At 37.4% G+C, this 20,606-nt stretch overlaps 1 long non-coding RNA gene across 1 annotated transcript; it reads left to right on the top strand.

Moving 5' to 3' along the window:
- The first annotated feature begins 2,146 nt into the window (after positions 1-2,146).
- Positions 2,147-3,543, top strand: LOC146424549 (uncharacterized). The gene is made up of 3 exons (XR_014847095.1): positions 2,147-2,747; positions 2,919-3,063; positions 3,451-3,543. It is a non-coding gene; the product is annotated as an uncharacterized LOC146424549 (long non-coding RNA).
- Positions 3,544-20,606: the final 17,063 nt, after the last annotated feature.

The following is a 20,606-nucleotide window of genomic DNA, read 5'->3' as shown; positions in this document are numbered from 1 at the left end:
ACAATGCAATGGGACATGAGGAAATTGCATGAAGATATTTCAGAGGTGGTGGAGATTTGACACTGGGAATGGGTTCTTCACTGAAATGGTGGCTGGTCACTGGAGAAGGGCTCCCCAGGGAAGTGGCTGGGGCACCAAGCTGTCAGATTTCAAAGAACATCTGGATGATTCTCATAGTATTGTGATTTAGTTTTAGGTCGTGTGCTGGAGCAGGGAGTTGGACTTGATAATCCTGATGGATCTCTCTCTCCAATTCAAGAGATTCTAGTATTGTGCTGTTATGTGCTGACACTGAAACACCAAAGGGGAGGAACATATTTTCCTTGTTTTTATTCAATTCCCAAGTCCCAATTTCCTTTTCAAGAAATGCCAAATAAAGTGCTTCTTGGGGATTGCAAGCAAAGCTGAGGAGAATGTTATCGAGTCAGCATTTGCCTCTTCTACTTCATGCAAGAAAGATTTGCTCCATTAGGTCCTCAGCCAGCACAAAATCTTATAAATCACCTGTGACCCAACCTGAAGAATAGTGAGAATGGCTTGCCATGGTTGTTTGCCATTACCCTCAAGATATTTTCTTTTTGAAATAACATAATTCAAAGGTTTTATTTACATGTTTGAAACTCAAACTAGAGAAGTTTGCTGATTGAGGAATGGTGGAACTTGGAATTCAATTTACTTGTTTAGCAAGCCAGAACTAGCAGCCAGTTGGACCAAAAAGAAGGAAAGAAAAGGATTTGGGGCAGGAGTTATTACCCCACTGTTCTGATTTGGCCTTGGATAATGTGTTCTTAGACATCCCCCTGGCTCAAGGGGGAAAAATGTTCAATTTCAAAATGTCACTGACAGTTCGGAGGCCATAGGATATTATGAGAGAGGGGAAAAAGAGGAGAGAATTATTGTCATACATTAGGAATTATACAAATAAGTGACATTGCATTCAGAGAAAAGTCAAGCCAAGTGAAGCATTGAGATTTGATAAACACTTTTAAATTCACTTTTTTTCTTGCATTTACTAGCCACTGTCAGAGATAAGCAAACCTCAGACTGTTGTTTTGCTATTCACCTAAACCAAAAACAAATTAAATTGAAGGATCCAACCTACATGGTTGGATTCCTTTGAGTGACAAGCAGCTTTGTCATAAATATGAAATTATGGAATGAAGATGAACATTCTATTAAAATAGAACACTGACTGTAGGGAACTACAGCATTTACATACTGTTTTCTGACTGATATTTCATGCTGCTTCTAGCTGGCAAAATGCCTCGTGGAGGTTCTGCTGTGAATCAAGAAGCTCTAGAAATAGTGGTAGCTGGATATGGAGATAAACACCATTAGTTTAAACACTTCTTTCTTTACAGCAGTACTCTCTGTATTATTTAATTCTTCTTTTATCCCCAGCTATAGCTCTGGATAGTGTGCAGGAATTCAAGATGGGGATTGTCCTCAGTCCTCCTTCAGGGCAGGGGACGGACCCGAAATATCTTTGGCAGACAAATGAGCTGCAGTTTAGCTGGGGAGAATAAGGACAGAGAAAGGTGGGTTGTGTGGCCATGGAGGACACAGAAAGGTGGGTAGCTTGTTTTGAGATCAGCAGATTGCATCCAGGTGAGAGAGGGAATTAACAAAGTGTCAGGAGGGACATATCGTGGGTTTGTTTGCAGGCACACCAAAAGAAAATCCGCTACACAGAAGCAGTTCTGTTCAGTTCTGTGGAGACAAGGTCAGCTTTTCTGGTTTGGCTGGTTTTACATTTTTTGTTTGCTTTGGATTTTTTTTTTTTTTTGGGGGGGGGGGGGGAATTTTCCTTGGTTTTATTTTGGTTTTTTCTGGTGGATTTTTGGTGTGTGTTTTTTTTTTTTTTTAAGATGCAAAAGCTGTACAAAATGATGATTTTTATTTTCCTGTTATGAAAACAAACCACATTTTTTAGGACAGATGTGGAAGAGGGGCTAGAAAAACTCACATGTAGGAAAGAGAGGGGCTGGATACCTCATTGCCACCTCACCACACTGTTCTGTTAACAGCTGCTTAAATCCAGGACTACTTCTCTGCAAATCATCTCTGTGTACAGCAGCTACATTTTTGCATATCAAATAAATGGCTTGTCCTTCTCTATGTTGAATCATATCTACCTAGCTATACCTCCTGTGTTTCTCTTTGTATGGTAGGCCAAATTCTTCTCTTCAAATATGTTAATTTAGGACGTTCACGTGAAAATCACCAGTGGATACAGTCCTCTCTAATTCTGACTGAGGTTTGGACTGTCATCAGATGTTTGCACTGTGTTTTTACCCCCTAGGCCATGCTCCCACATCAATATCAGTATGCTCAGCAGCAGCAGGCCAAGTTCATCTGCTGTGAGCAGAGCTACTCCAGGGACAGCTCTGACAGTTTTCAAATCAAGCGATCCATCAGTTTAATTTTCTGTTTTTCAAGAACCTTCCCTCATATATTGCATTGCTGAGTGAGGAGTTACAGCTAGTTTCTACAAATCATTGGGGAGATTTACTTGGGAAGGTAGGGGAAGCTTGACAGCTGTGACAAAATACTTCTGCAGAAAAAATGCATGGAGGCTCTAGGACATAGCTGAAATCATCCTTCCAAATGATCAGTGGTTGTCAGCAACCTTAACCTCTTCTCCTAATTCTCTTTTTTTTGCAAGAATTTGAAAGGGAGAAAGCAAAAAAAGAAGTCAAAAAGCTGACTTTTGCAGTGGCAAACTTCACCTTTCTCCTCCCAAGTCAGTGAGTACACAATGATCTCCACAACATAATGTAACTAAAGTAACCTCTTATCTGGAGGAATTATTTCTGAGAATGCATCCACACGTTTGCTGGAGCCAGGTCATGCTCACTTTGGGGATTTTCATCTGAGTTAAATAAATTCTCACTAACAATCTTGATGCTTCCCTGCAGTTCTGAAGCAAACTTTTAAAGCTAGCAAAACAGCTAACCTCATCACAGTCTGAGAGATGTGCCAGGTGTCTGATTGTTACCATCTCACATGAGGTAACTCATTAAAGTGCAATTCACAAGAAATTTCTCCTGAGCAAATGTTCAAGTAAGTCCCAGTAATCTTGAGAAATACTAGCTGGATAGTGATTTCTGTGCCTTGAAATGGACTTTTGGTATAAAATAGTCAAAATGCTAATGCTTTACTTTGACACATTAAGAATCTGGTCTTTTTAAAAATAAACAAATTCATTTCTTGTGGCTTTGATCTTTTTTCCTATGGGTATCTTGGACAAATTGTGGTTGAGACCATCTTGGAATCAGAAAACAGGGTGAAAAAAGTCACAGTGTGTTTTCTTCAATTATAATTTTCAAAGTTTTTCCAAAACTCTTAAGGTGACTTGGGTTTGAGAAAACTGTAGTGAAATCCTGTCAAGGTTCTGTAGGAAGCTATATCTCATTAAATACCCTGGGAATTTCCATATTTTTCTGTCAGCTGCTAACCTGAGCCTCCTTCTTGGCCTGTTGGATGAATGATGGAAACCGAAATCAGGATGTCCTATTTTCATAACAGCCCATGTCCCTGGACCTGAAGAATTTGAAGAAATCATGGTTTTCTGGGGTTTGTATGATTTGGTTCTTTAAAATATTTTGGATGTATTTAATGCATTTTCTTTAATACTAGCATTAACTAAGGCTAATTTGGTATGTATATGAGTCCTCAGGATGGGCTTTGCTGCTGTCTGATGTTCATTAAGGTATTGATGCAAAAAATGCTGTCACTTATTTAAATGCCAAGAGCAGTTTAAATTGTTCTTACTTGGAGGTCCAGACACCTATTTTGTAGAGATTTCTCTCCAGAAAGATATGCAAAAGGAAGATATTTGAACTGGCATTACACAGAAAAAGACATTAATTAGCCAAGGATAATTTTGCATTTCCCAAGTGTGTTGCTAAATTGCTTTTTCATTATTGGAAAGTTTGGAAAACACAGAGCTTTTTAGAGGAAACCAGAAAATAATCCAACACTTTTATGCCTTTTATCCCTTCTCTCAAACTAGACCACTTATTCCATGGGAAATCAGGCAATTTTTTGGTTATATTTTTCTGCAAGATTAGCCCATAATTACATATAAGTGCAAAAGATCTTCCTACAGATTTTTCGGGAAGTGCTGAGCATATCTGATATTTGTGTAGTTGATGCTCAAAGTGACAAGAATGCACTTTCACCACACAGACAAATTTGTTTAAAAAATCCTGTTAGCATCCTGTTAGCAATGTTGAGGTGTCCTCTTTGTTGAAGCAATGAGCATTACAAAAGTAGCAGGCTTTAGAAAGATGCAATAAAGTTGTTCAGAATTCATATGCTTTCTAACTGAGTACAGAAGTGACTGGAAACACACATCTATGTTGCATAATTTTCTCAGCATCCTGCTCATACCTGGCCGTGTTTCAGGGGGTTCTTTAGCATTACCCATGGTAATTTTCATATTTAGTATCTCTGTACCTTTACATCTCACCTTTTGAATAGAGATAATGCTTTGCATGAAAAAAATTAATAGAAAAATGTCAGCTTATATAGGTGTTATGAATTATGTAAGTAATTCTCTCTCTAATATTTGATATATTTTTAAAATGGCAACTAGATTCTATATTAATTTTTTATTATATTACAGAGGTTTTGTGAGTAATTTTTGCCCAACTATATTCAATTTATATTGAACCATCGCACATCCATTTTTATTAAATTCTGTCCTTTCTACTGTAAAGGACATGAAAATATATATTGGACTTTTTCCATCCTGCAGCCTTGATTTTCTTAGTTCTCCTGAACTTTGCATGATCTTTAGACCTTCCATAGGTTTTTTGCCTATTCTTGGTCTGAAATCTAGCTTTCTTCCCTCGTCTCCAGGCTTTTAAAAATGCTTTTTAAGTAGCAGGCACTTCTGTCTATTTACAGGAAACAGAAGATTGTTCTCCTTCTTGACACTTGGGCCATTTTCCTATGGTTTCAGTGATTCAGCGAGTACTGTGCACTGTGAGAGTTTATACTTGTTTCTTCTATGTACTTGTTTGTATATCTTTCCCAGCTCTATGCATAAAATATACCAGTATAAATGTGAATGTCTTATGCAAGAACTTAACTCTAAATTTACAAAGATATATTTCCTTTGAAGTTTCTTATATTCTTTTCACATAAAAACATGAAGCAAAAACTTAAAAAGAAAACTGAGTTTCTTTAAGAAATTTCTGAAGTTTGTTTCACAAGTAAACATTTCTTTAAATTTTATGCCTTGTTTCATTTTCCTTTTCTAGTACTTTTGTAACCAAGACTTCTTCATTTTTTATGATTTCCCAGTGTGTGACAGAAATAATCAGTGCTGAACCAGGCTTCAACATTTAATTGGAAGAAACACTTATTTTTCCATTTTCCAGAGTTCATAAAACCCCAAGACTTATTTTATCAGTTTATGCAGGTTTGCTACATGAATGCATCTTCAAAAATACAAATATGCACATTTATTAAACCTTTATTTAGTTCCAAAGGAAGACTTATGTTCATAACTATTAATTTCAGATATGTGTGCAAATAATAAAACAAACTTCTTTGTACTTTATCCTTTTAGTGTCTTTAGTTTAGTGTATAAACTTTGATGCATTACATTTCTCTGAACTTATTTTTTCCCCCCTGCATTTAGTACTGTAATCACATTAAGAGTTGGCAAAACTCCAGCTAAAGGAATTACAGATCTTGTGCTTCCTTAAGGAAGAGTCCTTAAAGTTTAAAGGCAACATAATTTAGCTCCCTTTGAAGACACAGTTACAAGTATTTAGCAAATAGCTAAGATTTTTAAAATTTTCTTTGCTTTGCTTTGTTGACAATGTTTCCCTTGAAATTGAGAAATAAGGACTCTTAAAGTAAATATTTATTTTCACTTGCAAAACATAACTTTATTTCTCTTCCTAATTATAGTTTAAATTAACATTTTATTTTCCTGAAACATTTAATAATTCACTACTGTTGCAGAGTTAGTGAAAGTGACAAACTGATTTTTCTGCATATGTCTTATCAGATAGACCTGTCCTTTTAAGATGAAACCAGCAGGTGTGTCTTTTCAAATAAAAATTTGGTACTGGATTTCAAAGAATTGCAGATGCTTTTACAGTTACTGTCACATGTGGCTCTCTTGAAGTCAGTTGAACACCCACAGCCAATGTGATCTACCTGCATGACTCTCATGATGGGACCATGGTTTCTGTTTGTAAAAGATGCTTCTGCCCATCAGCAGTTGACTTTAAAGCAACTTCTGTTTTTTTTGTTTGTGTTATGTGCCCTCTTAAGCTCAGTGCTCTCATACTAACATGGTTGAATGGTGCATTTTCTCCTCCCATTTTATTTAGTTTTAAATGGGAATGTCACTATGCATAATGATATCTGTAATTAAAAAAAGTCAGTGTTTCTTTTTTAGTCAAATTTAAGCCATTCTTAGAACTGTGGAAGATAAATGATCACTATCCTTGGTGAGGACTGAATAGTTTCAGTACTCCTTATTAATTTGCATAAAAACTGATGGGATATTTTCTTCAAAACCCCCAAAAGGCACATAAAAATATTTCTTTTTGATGACTCTAGATCCAGATTCATCTTAGGGTCTACCAATCTGAGTGTTATAAAGGTAACATGGAGTTTTCTAAAACTGGGGAAAAGAGAGCTGAATAAAACTTGTGTGTCACATCTGGAAATGTTAAGAGCTCTGCTGCCTTGCTTTGGAGGCAGGTGAGAGGGAATAAAACTCTAGCTCCAGGACTCTTCTTCCTCAGGTGTCATATATGTTATTGTCGCATATATGAGGCATAGACCCACTAACATATGCATTTAACTGCCTCACCCCAAACTGTGAAATTAGATTCATTAATTATAGCTATATTGACTCACTGATTCTCACAGACTAGCATACTGCTGCTCTGAAATGCTGAGTACATTTCTAAGTTATTAAAGAGCTTTTAAGAACAGATTGCTCTTAACATTACATTTTACAAACTCTTTTTTAAGCCACATCTGGGCATTAACTGACAGGTTCACTTTAGAGGAACCTCTGTTCTATACTAGAGCTGGAGAGAACATTATTTGATTGTCAGTGCATATGGCCCTTGTCTGCTCAAAACTGAGTGTATTTTTATGCCTTCAGGTGTCTAATGGTGAAGAAGACTGCTGTAAAGCTGAAACCACAGGACTGTTTTCATAAGGTCTTAGCAAGTGGCTGAATTTTACAATTTAGACTCCATCCACCCTTTTTTGAAGCACTGAGCTGATGATGGATCTTGTGTTTCTATAAGCATGCTTCAGTGATTATGAAGCTTTCTGTATTTTACTACAGATAATTATAGGTAGATTGCTTATTCTTCATTTTGCTCTTCTTAAATACTCTTTTCCACTGTCCTTATGAGTTGTTAGCGAAATACTCTGAACAAACAGGAACTATTTTCCAACAGTTTTTCCACAGTGCTGAAGAATCCTATAAACGAAATTAACTACCAAATCTGGCTAGATTCTTATTATGTACACCTAACAACCTCATTAGGACATTCTTCAGATCCCTGCTTCAAGAATTATAGTTGGTAAGAATAACAATTTAACACTGAAGACTGTGCAAGGGAGTATTCAGTCCTGACATCTGGATGGATATTTTGCTCAAACCTTCGAAATTGCTAGTTTCCTGTTTTCATCCTGCTACTTGAGTAAATCAAAGATAGAGACCATCTCAAAACAGATTTTAAAAGAAATTAATAATCTTTAAAAAATCTTTTTACTGGTAAAAGCAGAATGCTCCTTGGATGCTCTCTCTCTGTCCTCTATGGCCAAAGCATTGGTCCACCCAAGATTCTGAAGAAACTGATATATTTGTCCCAAATCTCTGCTATCACCTTATAAAAATACTGTGGCCTCTCCTTTCCTTCTCTGTGAAACTATAATCCGACTTCAGACTTGGTATTAAAGCATTACCATGTGGTTTGCCTAATTTGATTATCTTCAAGGCATGAACTGTCTCCTTCTCTGTAGCAGAAGCCATAGAAGCACTCTTATATGGCTGAGCTCCTCAGCCCTGCAATGAGGAAAAAGATATGGACCACATACTGAAGGATCACACTTGATTTTTGCCTGCAGATGCAGATATTCAGATAAGGCAAGGGAGATACACTTCTGATTAATTTTTATGATTTAATCAGAACTTCAAAATCAAAAATGGAGAATAATAGCTCATCTTCAGTTGTCAGGGAGTCAGACTATGAATGTGTTGTAGCATTAGCAACGACCAGGAGGTATCTAGAAAGGTTTCCAGCACAGCTGAGTGTGGGTGTATCATGGTCCTTGATTTCAAAGACATACGGGTTTTCTTCTACTGCAAATCTCCCACCATGCCTATCTGCATATCTTGAAGCACTTTCAAAAATGTGGCACTAAAATGCTCTTTAAATATCAGTGAGATATCAGAGTACATTGTTGACAGTACCAGCTCTTCCCTAATACCATAGCTGAAGACTTGAAGCAACTCTTAAACATTGTTGTAAAACTTGCTCTCAGTGTAGTAAAGTCCTTGACAAATGGTTAAACAGGACTTTTACATAATCTGTGAAAACATTTTGTGTACTTCTGTGTGAAAAGTAGGGCAATAGTTTAAGAAGATTGTTGACATTCATAAATATATTCCTTCTGTGAATGCATTTTTTTAAAACTATTATAAAATTCATGACTTTAAATAATAATCCATTCAAGGTCTTTATTCCACATTCTTATGGATAAAGAGTATTTAGCAACCAAGTTAGGAATTTAGTAATTATTAATTTAGCAAATCTAGTAATTTGGTAATAAAATTCTGCATCAAGGTCACACAAAATAATTAAGAAAGTTATTTTCCAGCCTGTAGGTGACAGAGAAATATCCATTAGAATAAAAGGAGATGCAAGATGAAGTTCAAGTACAGGAGAAAAAGAAGCATAATAGTTTTAAGCAGTGGAAACAGGAAGCACTGAAGCTGTAACTTTTGAAGTTAAACTATTAGAATACCTGTTAATAAATGCACAGTAGTGACATTCTTGGTTTACCATAGGGATATGGAATAAATATAACACACACAGATGGGAATGGACTTGTAAACTGAAGTTAATTGATTATATGCCATTCTGTAAAAAAGAACATTTATAGGCAACCTCTTGTATAATTCAATGACTACTCTAGCATGAGTGAATAATCTATAAACCTAGAAGGCATAATATTTTCCTTTTTCAAAAAAGATTTGTTACAATAGCCAAGTCTGCATTTTTCTAGTGAATGTTCACCACTGGAATGTTAGTTTCAAGGAGCTTAAGACCTCAAAGCAACCTATAAAAATTCTGTATGTGAAGCAGATGATTCTCCACTGATCACTCTGAACAGTTTAAAATCTGGAGTCCAAAAAGCAGGCCACCTAGTCCTTCTAGTCCTTCTTCTGACTTAAGTTTTTATCAGTTAAGATTTATATAGAATATAGCCCTCCTGTCCTATGCACTGTACCTTTTCATTAGGATTAATTGTAATAAGAAATCTTTAGAATTAACAGTTTTTCTCCCTAATTCAACATTACAGGTGAAAATGTATAAAGAAGCCACAGAGCATATTCTTTAAAAGAAAATGTACATTTTTGTCCTAGGAGTTGATTTTGTGATGTAGCAAAATGGTCTCAGCTGCATCTTTACGGATTTTTCTCTGGTGTGATATTGATAACATAAAAGAAATGAAGAGGTTTTACTTATTTAATAAAATTTCACAGATGTTTTTGTCTAACTTGGATCATTTTTGTTTGGGCTTGAAAAGCCACCAAGGTATCTACATGTCTTTTTCTAGGAACACAACAGAAGAAGAAGAAGAAGAAGAAGAAAGAAGAAGAAGAAGAAAGAAGAAGAAAGAAGAAGAAGAAGAAGAAGAAGAAGAAGAAGAAGAAGAAGAAGAAGAAGAAGGAGGAGGAGGAGGAGGAGGAGGAGGAGGAGGAGGAGGAGGAGGAGGAGAAGGAGGAGGAGGAGGAGGAGAAGAAGAAGAAGAAGAAGAAGAAGAAGAAGAAGAAGAAGAAGACGACAGTCTCCTTGTTAATAAAATGGGACCACTGAAACTTCAGATGCAAAGCCTGTATTTTCCTCAGTGGCTCCAGATGTCTTAGGATCATAGATGCAGGTGTTTAATTTAACTTTTCTAGTGTGACAACTGAGCTATAAAGGACACAAAAGCAAGCATAAAAGTAGATATTTCAAACTTTCTAGATATGGGAAGATGAAAAAATATATTTGGGAGGAGGAGGTGCTCCAGGTGCCAGAGCTGAGATTCTCCTGGGACCCCTGGTGCAGACCATGGTGAGACAGAATGTGACCCTGGGGTCCATGGAGCTCCATGGTGAAGCAGAGATCCACCTGCAGCCCGTGGATATTCTCAGTGGATGAAAGACTGTGACCTCTGGGAAGGCCACACTGGAGCAGACTTACTGGTAGGGCTTGTGACCCATGGAGGACCCACACTGGAGCAGCCTGTTCCTGAGGGACTGTATGTCACAGAAAGGGATCCATGCTGGGGAAGTTAATGAAGGATGTAACACATGGGAAGTTCATTGGAGAAGTTAATGGAAGACTGTATCCTGTGGGAGGGACCCCAAGCTAGAGCAGGGGATGGAGTCCTCCACTTGAGGGAAAAGTAGCAGCAGAAATAACCTGTGATGAACTGACTGCAATCCCTTGTCCCCATCTCCCTGTGCTGCTGGAGGGAGAAGGTAGGGAATAGGGAATAAAGTTAAGCCTGGGAAGTAGGGAGGAGTGGGAGGGATGTGTTTTTAAGATTTGTTTTACTTCGCATTATCCTGCTTTGGTTTTGATTGATAATAAATTAAACTAATTTCCCTGAGTCTATTTTGCCATGGACAGTAATCAGTGAATGATCTCTCACTGTCTTTATCTCATGAATTTTTTGTTACATTTTCTCTCCCCTGTCCAGCTGGGGAAGGGAGTGACAGAATTTGGTGGGCACTGGACATCCATGCAGGATCAAGTCACCACAAATGAAATATTCAAGTTGGAAGGGCCTGCCATTATCACCTAGTCCAAACGTCCAGCCACTTCAGAGCCAACCAAAGTTGAAGCTTGTTATTAAGGGCATTGTCCAAATGTCTCTTGAACATCAAGAGACATGACACTTCAACCACCTGCCTAGATATTCTGTTCCAGTGTTTGATCACCCTTTCAGTAATGTCAGTTCCAAACTCCTCCTGGTGCAGCTTTGATCCATTTCTACATGCCGTATCACTGGATCCCAGGGGAAAGAGCTCAGCACCTCCCTCTCCACTCCCCTTCCCCAGGAAGCTGTAGAGAGCAATGAGGTCACCCCTCAGCCTCCTTTTCTGCAAATGAGACCATGCTAGAGTCCTCAGCCACTCCATACAGGACATGCCATCCTCCCTCTAATCGGCTTTGTTGCCTCCTCTGGACACAGCCAAGGACTATCCTGTCCTTCTCAAAAGAATGGCTCAGCACAGCACACAGCACTCAGCTCAGGCCACACCAATGCTGAATAGAGCAGGATAATCTCTCTGACTGTCTGGCTGTGCTGTGTTTGATGCTCCCCAGGAGGCAGTTTGCCCTCTTGGCTGCCTGGGCACTCTGCTGGCTCACAGTGAGCCTGGTGCCACCCAGCACCCCCAGATCCTGCTCTGCAGGACTGATCTCCAGCCACTGCTCTCCCAGTTCATACTTGTGTCCAGAGTTACCCCACCCCAAGTTCAGAATCCCACATTTGGTCTTCCTACATGATACTGGTGATTGCCCATTGCTCCAATCTGTGTAGATCCCTACAAGGTCTGTTGGGAGAGTCAGCACCTCCCAGTTTGGTGTCATCAGCATAATTGCATGTTCTGCCCCTGGATTCAGATGCAAATATTGAACAAACTGCCTCTAGAACAGAACTGTTAAGCATCCCCTTACATTACCAATCCTTTACAACAGCTCTGCGCATAGATCATCCGCACTGTCCCATGACCTTGTGCACAGGCATGCTTTACTTTAGTTTAGATTAGTAGGAACACTGAATACAATGCCTACTTTGGCTTTTTGCACAGTGTGGGAGGACAGGTTATCAGATTATATTAAAATGGCATAGGGAGATGATGTATTATTTATAGACTTAACTGTTGCATAGTCAAATAACCACATTTGAATTATTTAAAGTGGGGTAAGTGTATATAGGTTTATATGACCAGTGTGTTTTGTCCTGTGATTGCAGAACCACTTGCAAGAAAAAGAAAAAGAAAAAGAAGAAAAAGAAGAAGAAAAAGAAGAAGAAGAAGAAGAAGAAGAAGAAAAAGAAGAAGAAGAAGAAAAAGAAGAAGAAGAAAAAGAAAAAGAAAAAGAAAAAGAAAAAGAAAAAGAAAAAGAAAAAGAAAAAGAAAAAGAAAAAGAAAAAGAAAGAAAAGAAAGAAAAAGAGAAAAGGAAAGAAAAAAAGGAAAGGAAAGGAAAGGAAAGGAAAGGAAAAAGGAAGGAAAGGAAAGGAAAGAAAGGAAAAAGAAAGAAAAGAAAAGAAAAGAAAAGAAAAGAAAAGAAAAGAAAAGAAAAGAAAAGAAAAGAAAAGAAAAGAAAAGAAAAGAAAAGAAAAGGAAAAGGAAAAGGAAAAGGAAAAGGAAAAGGAAAGGAAAGGAAAGGAAAGAAAAGAAAAGAAAAGAAAAGAAAAAGGAAAAGAAAGGAAAGGAGAAAAAAAAGAAAAAGAAAAAGAAAAAGAAAAAGAAAAAGAAAAAGAAAAAGAAAAAGAAAAAGAAAAAGAAAAAGAAAAAGAAAAAGAAAAAAAGAAAAAAACCCCACAACAGTACTGTTACCAGGGATTTTTGATAGTTTTAGAATTACGTTCATGAGGAGAAAGTGTTTTGCCCTGGACAGAGGTTGCAGTGATGAAGAGACTAAATTAAATGTGAGGTAAACAGTCCTCTTGGGCTCTAAACATAAATTGCAATGTCCCCATCTTTTCTTCCTTGTAAGTTATTGTTCTGTATGCATGTCATTTAGGAGGTAATTAATGAAACAGAATGTGAACTCTCTTTTGTTCTTCACTGTGCTTCAGACCAGGTTGTCCTGTTAATGTAAGGAACCTGCTCAGTACCTACCTGTCTCTTTGAAGAAACAGATCATACAGAGGATGGCAGCACTGTACTTTTTGAGATTGCTGGGGCTGTGTCTCTTGTAGAATGCACAGAAGGGACCTGACATTTTTTCTGACTAATGCTGAATTTGAATATAGTGACTGAGCCTGCAGTAGCAGGAAAGGCAATCATATGGGGTGCAGGCTGAGCACTACTGTATTTGCTGATGTCTAAGTAATTTAGATAATACCAAAATAATCCCAAATCATTACTGAGAGGTTTCTGAGGTCTCTGCTGCAGTTTAAGAAGAAAATATGACACCTGCTATATTAGCAAAGAACACTGGAAAATAATATAATTCTATTTATACCAATCAGCATTTTTATTTATTCCTTTACATTTAAAATAAAAAGGTGTTGTCTGTCTAGAACTCTCGGAACAATGACAAGTAATATGATCAATAAGTCTTTGCAGGGTTAGAATTACACTTTCTGCAAAAACACAGCTACCCTCTTCTTTCTTCATGGCAGGAAGCATTGCAGTGCAATACTTACAGGCAGTTACCTGCGCTGCAACACTGGAGCTATAAGTAGAAGCTTACATTTTCTCTCCAATGCTATAATGCTTTTGAAATCCTGGTGTTTATATGAATGAAAATGGGTTTTTGGGGATGTCTGTGATTTGGACTTTTATAAGGAAGTGGAGACTTTTGTTCCCGTGGTTGTTTGTAAACAAACAATGAATAGAAAAATGAAAATACATTCAAAATACCACAACAACGATGGTACATGTATGTTATTTTGTTTTAGGACCATTTCAATAATGAGATTTATGTCAAAAAGGCAAAGAACAAAACTTATATGCATTCATAAGGAATTGTAATAATTCTGCAAGGGGATTATAATGAAGGCTTAATTGTTTAGTTGCATATGTGCTATTTTCAAACCACTTCAATTTATTAAATAAAACAGAGTCCTTCTCCTCATTAGCTTTGTGTTGCTGTCTTTCCTCTGACTTTGCCTACCCAGACATCTCAACACACATGTCAGGGTTACAGAAGAAGCACAATATCTGTTTCAAAGATGGAAAAAATGAAGCACAGAGAGATGACAGGGACAGATGTTACACTCTTGGTACAACTGTACTCACTTCATGGAAAAAATAATTGCTAAAACCTGAGGTGTTTCAAATATGCATGCTTAAAAGAGTTAAAATTTGGAGTTCCTCTTAGGTTTTGGTTCTGCATGCTAAAGATCTCAGAATGTATTATGAACTGTTACACTCCAGAAGTCCTGAGTTTTGGGTGGACTCAGGTTCAAGATGTGCATATTATCCCATGGGATGGTTGTATGTGCTAAAAGTGAAGAGGTACTGTGCTTGCTTAGAGTAGCTCTCACCTCTGGCTTACTCAGGAGGAAACTGAGACAAAAAGTGGTTGCATTAGGATTACTTGTGGAAACTACCCTCAGGATTTACAGCACCTGACTCTCAGCACTGAGCCCTTCCCAAGCACTGTCCTGTGACTGTGTAGATACCTCTGGTCCTGCTTTTTGACCAAATCTCTCTTAAATATGAGCCATCTTGGCTGCAAGAAGAAAAAATGTGAAAATGGAGGATAGTTGCAGAAAAGGGGTAAGGATTAAAACCTGGTGGGGACCCTGTTGCTCCTGGCCAAGATGGGGAAGAAACCATGATGCATATTCTTATGCAGAGGATGTCTCCTCCTGTGCAAGGAAGTATTTTGAGTTTGATTATAATATTAATATTAATAGGAACAAAATCACCACCAACAACAATAAAAAACCAACAGCAATAACAGTAATAGCAGCAGGGCTTTATTAAAAAAGTAAAAATCTTTTGTCAGGTGAATTAAACGTGAGCATTAAAGATCTATTGAGCAAAGGCAGGGATAGAAGAAAAAAGCCAAAATATTCAGAAAAGCTTCCTAATATGAAGCAGTTTTACCATGGAAACAGGAACTTCAAGTCTCTCTGTGTGAAGTTGCCCCCTTTTTTGCTGCATTCACTTTGCAAAGTAGTAAAGACAGGAGACAGTTCTCAGGGCTAGTAAGTACTGAGAACAAACTCAAAGAATCTCCCAAAATGCTTTATAAACCTCCATGATGAACAATTTTATGACCATGCTGAAAAAATATGAAACAATCCTTTTACTGTTATACTGAAACTTTAGCAATTTGACATTGTCTGAAATATACCGTGCAATTTCTAAAGTAATAATTTTCCCTAGATTAGAGATGCAGAATAAGGACTTATTAGTTATGTAGCTTTCAGCAGAAATGAAGGGAATAGCCCAAATTTTTTAGATATAAAGGCTGTGTAAATACAGAGGACGTTATTTTTATTGCTGACCATTCTGTGCTCCTTCTAGACTATATTTTTTTCTAATATTTGCCCTTAAAATAGGAAAACCTGAAACACTGAAACAGTTTATCCACTGACAGAGAGAGACACACAACACCACTCAACTCACTGGAGCTGCCTTTGGCAACTCTTTCACAACTTCTGCAGTCTACTGATCAACAGTGCTGCTTACAGAGGAGCTTAAGAAAATGTACCAACAGCTACAAATATTACGACACAGCCTTTCTGCATAAGTTTAACTAGGACTTGAAGAGTAGCTCCAAAAGAGATTGACAGAGAAATCCTCCCTTAGGTTAGCTTCTGACTCTTGAGATGTAATCAACCAAAGTGATTTTTAATGTAATCAACCAGTGTGACCCATGAAGAGAGAAACTATTTTCTTGACTTAACTGAGATACAAAATTTGGCATAAAAAAGACAAGAGGACATACTGATTACAGTAGACCTATACTTTCTCATTAAATTTGTAGATTTCTTACGCTTTCAGACATAAATTAGAAAACTAAAATTTGTTCAAATTAAGCAGGAAATTATACAGTCTTCTGGATTCTACCTCAATTGCAGCAAGCCAGGTGATATGGTAATTTTTCTCCTGCAGTCTAATAATGTAATTTATTCATTTAGTTGGGAAGTTCCTTACTAATTTCTCTATGGGAACCTCTCTGGTGATGAGCAATGCAGAGTTTCACCGTCAGGGGAAGAATAAAAAAGATTACTGTTGAGGAACATGTTCACTGAGGTAGCTCAGGGTGCAGCTGCAGTGGGAGCTGCAGGTTGAGCTCTGGCTGGTGGAGCCCAGGCAAAGAGACCATGAAGAGCTGACCCTCAGCACAAGCACCTGGGGACCTGTGACCCAGCCAGGGTACCAGACACTGAGACAGGGGCAGGAGCTGATGATCCCAGACCTTGTCACACTTAGACTGTGAGGAGATAAAAGTCCAGGAGTTCCTTTGTTCCAGGTCCATCCTAGGAGGCATTGGCTCGAGATGCTGATTTATCATTTAGTTATTGCACCAAGAGGATTTAGACATCTGAGACTTTGCTATGGGAAACCTGGGGTCAACCCAGTAAGGAAACCTGGTGTGACTGTGTGAGTGTGGGGGCTGTAGCTGGGAAAGGGCTTTGGTCCCAGCTCAGGTTGTATAAGAGGAACTGCCAGACAGGAAAGTTTTCTTAGCAGCTGTCATTACATCCAGGTCTAGGTCACAAAGATTCAGGTGAAAAATGAGTGAAAATAATGTCAAAATTTTGGCTAGAAGCACTGTCAAAAAGAAAAAAAACCCATGTATTTTATTTCACTTTAGTTATGCCTTAAAAAGCTATACCAGAGGAAATTCAAACACTTGGTTTCCAGATCAGAAGGAATTTTGTCTTTATAATTTCTGGATGTCTCTACAGCATGTGTTTCTTTGTGTTTGGTTTGTCTGGTGCATCCTACCATTGTACAGAGTCAGTGTTTATGTGCTCTATGACTTGTTGACAGACTACTGTCTTGGAAACGCAACTTGATGCATGGGAAGAGTAGTCCTGCTGTGTGCTGCTAAAATGAATTCTACAAACCCTTGTAGGAGAACGTTCATGCTTAGAAAGAAGCAACGTATCAGGAGATCTTTTTTAATCTGGAAAACTTATATGTCCTTACTTTAAGGCTACTTCTTATTGAAAACCACTTTTTGTGACATTAGGAGCAAACACATCCAAATGGTGTTATTTGATGAAACACTGGTTTTGCATTTTGTGGATGAATGGCAAAAGCATGTAATTAAAAAAAGAGGAGAGATGAGGAGACCATTTTATTTAACTTAGAAGATCAAGGAAGCTGTAGTTTTTCATTAATACCATCTTCTTGTTGAAATTCCTATATACTGTAAACATGTTATTTTTCAATTGTGCAGTTTCAGGAAGAGCTTTTCTTACTTGGGCCATCATTTTCCAGGAACATCAATGGTGATTTACAGTAATAGACTGACTTGGTCTGAACAGAACCTCAATTCAGTTTTTCAATGTCTCTCATGATGGAGATCCCACAGCATTTAGGTTCAACTACAGTTTTTTTTCACCTTCCTGATGAAGAGTTATTTCCTTGCAGATATTTGGACGTAATTTCTTGTGCTATAACTTGTGGCTGTTGCTCCTTGTCCTTCTGCTCTGCACCTCCAGAGTGTGTGGCCAATTTTGTCTGTAACTCACAATGTTGAAGTTGAGAAGTAGTAGAAGATAATATTTAGATCCTTCAGCATCTGCCTTGTGCACATCAATCACACTTTTCAGTCCCACCTTCTTTGTTGTATGCTCCAGGTCCTGCCTTAGGAACATTTTGCCAGATTTACTTCAGTATAGCAGTGTCCTTCTGTTTCCTGGGGACATGAAACTGGATGAAGGCCTCCTGATGTGGTCTTGCAAGGGCTGTGACATGAGGTCTGAAGAACAATTTTTCCATGTGAGTCTGCTTGTCTCTGTCCTTTCTGTCAGCTTTCTTAGTTAAACATACAGTGTTTCATAACCATCATATAAGAACATAAGATTCATGTAGCTATACACTTGAAATATGTGGACCTGAATGGCAGTAAAAATATAAAAGTTATTTGTAAATATGCCTTCAGCTTCCTACTGACTGACATTCCCTGGTGAGCAAGGAGGTGATGCTGTATGGCATTAATACATGACATTCTCTCAGACATTTTGGGACCTGTGCATGCTCTTTTGACTGATTGCCCCTATTGCTTCAGGTGTCTTGAAGGCAACGATGGTGGAGACAGCAAGGCTATGACCTTGACTACTGCAGACTAAAGCATCTGTTACAGGGTAGTAAGAATTATTTTTCCTCAATTCAACCTGAGTCTGTAAGGATGTTTCTTTCACAGAATGTGGGTGGCAAAAATGGACGATTTCCTTCCTTCTACTGAAAAACAGTGCATAATGAAAATAGTTTAGAATACAGGGAGACTGGTAATTTCAGATTCACTGGTTGTTGCTAAATATATCCTATGGCCTCTAGAGAAGTGAGGAGTTAGCTTGATGGCTTTTGTTATCTCTTGCTGTATTTTCCCTCTTCTGTTGTGCTTTTCTTGGCAAGAAGAGTGTACCAGAACAGCCACCAAAATATTGCAGTATAGACCAGTATAGAAATTTCTTTTTTAGGTGGAGGGGATCAAGGGAAGACAAAAAATTAGCATAAAATCCCAGTTTTACTGAGATTAAGGAAAAGTTAGAATTCAGAAAATTTCCATTTTGCTGTGGCTGGAAATAAGAGAATAATGTTGTTGTAACTGCAGTGTAATCTTTTAGAATATGCATTTTAAATAAAAGAAAAACCTTTATCTTTTTAATCTGTTTCTTCTTAATATTACCTGTAATTAACATTGCTATATAGTTTTAGACACAAATTAGAATGCTGTTTTAGATGAGACCACAAGTTTTACACTAAAAGACTGTTCATTTCCTCTTATAATTATACCATGGTTAATATTTTGACACTAGGTATGGCATCACTTTGAAAAACTTGCAGAAAGTTGTAGCAGAAGAGAGACCTTTTTTCCCACAGAGGGCAGTGTTTATTTACTTACATTTATTATGTAGAGAATGCATTGTTATACAATGTACCCTTTCCACAGGCAAAGAGCAGAAAAGGACACTGTAAGCCAGTCCCACCTTTGGTTCTTTCTCTTTTTTATTACTGTTTCTGGGAGCATAAATACCTTTTTAATGAAGATTTTTTAAAAAGGCAATACATATTTTCTATGTCACATAATTTGAGACAATGAAAGACGAATTCCTTCCTACAGTAAAAATACAACTTGCAGCTGGAAATGTACAGACTTGTTTAAACCCCTCAAAAATTATTACATAAGCTTCTTTCCTTTCACACACCAGTATATAGTTTCATCCTTTTTATAAACAAAAAAATTAGTAAATTTGACAGTGTTCTTTATTCAAGTGAATGAGGATATAAGGACTCAGCTTGCCGACTTTTATGCTAGAGTTTAGGTGGCTATGGTCTAGGTAACATAAGTTTAGCAAGCTGGGGCATCTTACAAAAAATGAGAATATTAAGCTAGTTGCAGGTATGGAATTGGGTATTTGGATAACTTGTTGTATACACCAACACCTCCCTTGCTCATCCCTCCTCTCCTCCAATGTGTAGTGAAGAAAGGAAGGCAATAAAGTACAATATTTGCATGATGCATAGATTGTTTTCAGAGGTTCTGTCTGATCTGGATAAGGTCTAAAGCTATCATGCTCTCTGAAAGCCTTTACTTCAGTAAATTGCCTAAAACTCCAAGACCCCTCAACGTGTAACAACAGCAATAATATTTGTGCACAATACTTTATTTGGGGATCAGTTACCAGATTTTAGAATTTTCCTGTATCTTAAGGTATCTGTTTTTCTCAGCTGGTAATTTATTGGACTATTCCCTGGAATTTGCACTGCTTAAATGAAAGAGTTGATTGAAAAATGAAAAAATTAATTTCCATGCAGAAACTTGAAAGTAGAAATTGTTTTACAATTTTGCACTGTTTGAAGTAGAACAGATTTTAATGTTTGTACTGTTTTTTTTAATTATAAGAGTAATTTTAATTTTAAAGCTCTTTTTTCTTTGCTTTCATTTATTATTATTAGTAGTAGGAGTCATAGTAGTAGTAATAGTAGTAGTAATATTAGTTTTAGTAGTATTATTATATATTTTGCAGTCAGGTCACATAAACCAAATGATATATAGAGGCATTCTGTGATTTTTTTCTTTCTCCTTCTGTATTTCCCACTACTTCTGATATGAATAAGAAAAATTTTGACCTTGGGGAAAAATATTAACTTGGAGACTCAGTTTTAGAGAAATATATCTTAATTTTTTTTAATATATCTTACAAGAGGTTAGGGGTTTTTTTCACCTTTAAAGAAAAAAGACATAACTGTAGTGATTGAAATAATGGAGACTGTTATAATGCAACAGAAGCACTTTATTAAGCATGAGTGAACCTTTTATATGTTTTTGCTGTTAACAATTAGGCTCTGACCATCCAGCCAAGTAGGAGACCAACCCATGCAAACAAATGGCAGAGCAGGATGTTTCTTGCTCTTATTGCAAACACACTCACACAACCCACACAGCCTTCGTGGCCCTGTGTT

The sequence above is a fragment of the Lichenostomus cassidix genome, chromosome Z (genome assembly GCF_008360975.1).
Source record: "Lichenostomus cassidix isolate B80296 chromosome Z, HeHo_3.0, whole genome shotgun sequence".
Classification (NCBI taxonomy): Eukaryota; Metazoa; Chordata; class Aves; order Passeriformes; family Meliphagidae; genus Lichenostomus; species Lichenostomus cassidix.
Note: the sequence above shows the minus strand (reverse complement) of the source record. Positions and strands in the feature narration are given on the sequence as shown.